A 2408-nucleotide genomic window follows, 5' to 3' on the forward strand; every position below is an offset into this window, starting at 1 on the left:
TATTACACAATGCAGTGTTCTACAGGAAAACCTTTTGACATGTACCACCCATTTGATGCAGACCAAACACACCCCAAATGGCAATGATATTCCCTGATCTGTGAGGTGTGCACAGTCTCAATCCAGCTCAAACTACAGGCCCCAAATAACATGCTGCACGTGTCCCGGTGCCAGTGACACACCCAGTGGTGTCCATACCCTGATAGGTCAGAAATGTTTTGGTGGTACAGGGGGGGACTTACAAACTACAGGTGTTTTTAATATCATGGCTGTTTATCTCACACACTGCTGAGAAAATTACCCTGAAGAAATCTCTTGTAGTGTACACCATTGTCTGCTCAACTGTGGTGTGTGTGCTGCTACATGTGCTACAGACAACCCTGAGATTATTGTGCTGGAGTCACTTGACAAACTACTGACTACTGTGCCACACTGTTACAAAAAAATCCCAAGCATAGTTTTCAGTATTATGTTCAGTTCACTTTTCAGATGGTTTAATTGAAAAAAAACTAACTCTTTTGGTGTTCAAAGAGGGCAGGCCAACTAAATGAAATCAGTTCTTTTCCTCTGATTTATCTTGTTACTGTAACTGAACAAACAAGGCATATAAAATTATACATAAAAAAATGAATGAATTGTAACAAATCTAATAATATGATACAACATTTTACTGCAAACCAATGCTTTCACTTTTGACCCTTTAGGGTGGTTAATACTGTACTTCATCTTAAGCATAAGTTTGAATGCAGGACTTGTAGAGTAATGTGCAAAAGTCTTGAGCCACTCCTCATTTCTTTATATTCTGGTAGGAAAATGGGAAATAGGTTCCGTGATTTAGTGAACTGTGCAAACATACATGGAAATACAGTCTATAAGGCAAATGTTTGTAGAGCTCCAACAAGCTTGAAAGTCAGTATTTGGCATGAGCATCTTTTTCTTTTTCAGCACAGCTTGAACTCTCTTAGGTAAACTTTCTTGTAATTTCTTTAAGTAGTCTTTGGGACATTTTTTTTAAAGACACACAGCACACCATGCCAAGTTATGCCATGTTAGCTCTTTGAGAATCACTTTGTTGGTGCAAAAATACTATTGTATGTCTCCTAAACTACTGTGTTTGGCATGTTTTTTATAGAGTCAAATAAGAAAATGGAACAAATGATGTGGTTTTGTGGTTCTTTACTAAGTATTCTATTATGTATAGACACAACACTGGTTTGTCTCTTGAGTTATGGGCCTTTTTTATGCTTGAGTGATTCATAGGTCAGTCTTAAATGGTTTAGCAAAAAAGAAATATGAAAATGGTCAGGTACAAGGACTGGACTGCAAAAGTTCCAAAGAAAAACCCTGAAAGACCTGCAGAAAGCCTGGAGAACTATTGTCCACTTTAAAAAATTACAAGTACATCTGGCTCCTTGGAAGCAAAAGATCAAGAAATGAATCCTGACCAAGACTTTTGTACAGTATGAACATTAGCAGTTTTGCTGAAAGATGATGCTGCCTGATTTATTTCTGGTTTATTATGGACCTTTTTTGTCAGTGGTAAGCAAAATGCACAGAGTAGGCATGTGTGCTCATTTTGAGTGGATACCTTTGGACCATGGTAACAAGAGAGGAATTAAACTGCAGGGGCCATTTTCCAAATCTCCATAGTGACTGACAAAACCCTTGGAAAGTGTCCAGAATGGTTACTTTGTAAAGACCCCTCTCTCTCTCTCTCTCTCTCTCTCTCGTCCTCTTTGTCTTTCGTTGTCTCCCTGTGTGTGTGTGTGTGTGTGTGTGTGTGTGTGTGTGTGTGTGTGTGTGTGTGTGTGTGTTGTGTGTGTGTGTGTGTGTGTGTGTGTGTGTGTGTTGTGTTTGCAGGGTGGGATTGGATCAGGGACAGGGAGCGGAAACACCCACACACACGCACTAATAGGATTTCCCAGCATTCTCCCTTTGCATTACCATAAAATCATCATGTGTAACTTGTCAAATATTTAGCATGTAAATGTCGAAATGAATTATCCCTGTTCAAATTAACACCTGCAGTCATCTGGTCATACTTGTTTCAAGGATAACATCCTCTGGTCATGCATATTACAAGCTAGTCTGTCAGTGACGATCACATCAAATGTCACTTGCATATGCCTGACTGCATGGCGGGAAGGGGGGGGGGGGTGCTGACACCAACTGACAGCTGCAGATGACTCTCTTTCTCCTCTGCACCTTCACCTGCCTGAGGATGAGTGAGACTCAAATAGTGTGGGCAGAATAAAACATACACTCAAACCATCAATTGGTATCCAATAATTTTGTATTGAAAATCAAGCTACTGAAGTAAATCTTTTTTAATACACTGAAGTACTCTAGTTCCGAGAATAAACTGAGTATTGTAAGCCTAAGGCTCATTCAAAATTCACATGCTTCAC

Source organism: Archocentrus centrarchus, chromosome 17, assembly GCF_007364275.1.
Source record: "Archocentrus centrarchus isolate MPI-CPG fArcCen1 chromosome 17, fArcCen1, whole genome shotgun sequence".
NCBI lineage: Eukaryota > Metazoa > Chordata > Actinopteri > Cichliformes > Cichlidae > Archocentrus > Archocentrus centrarchus.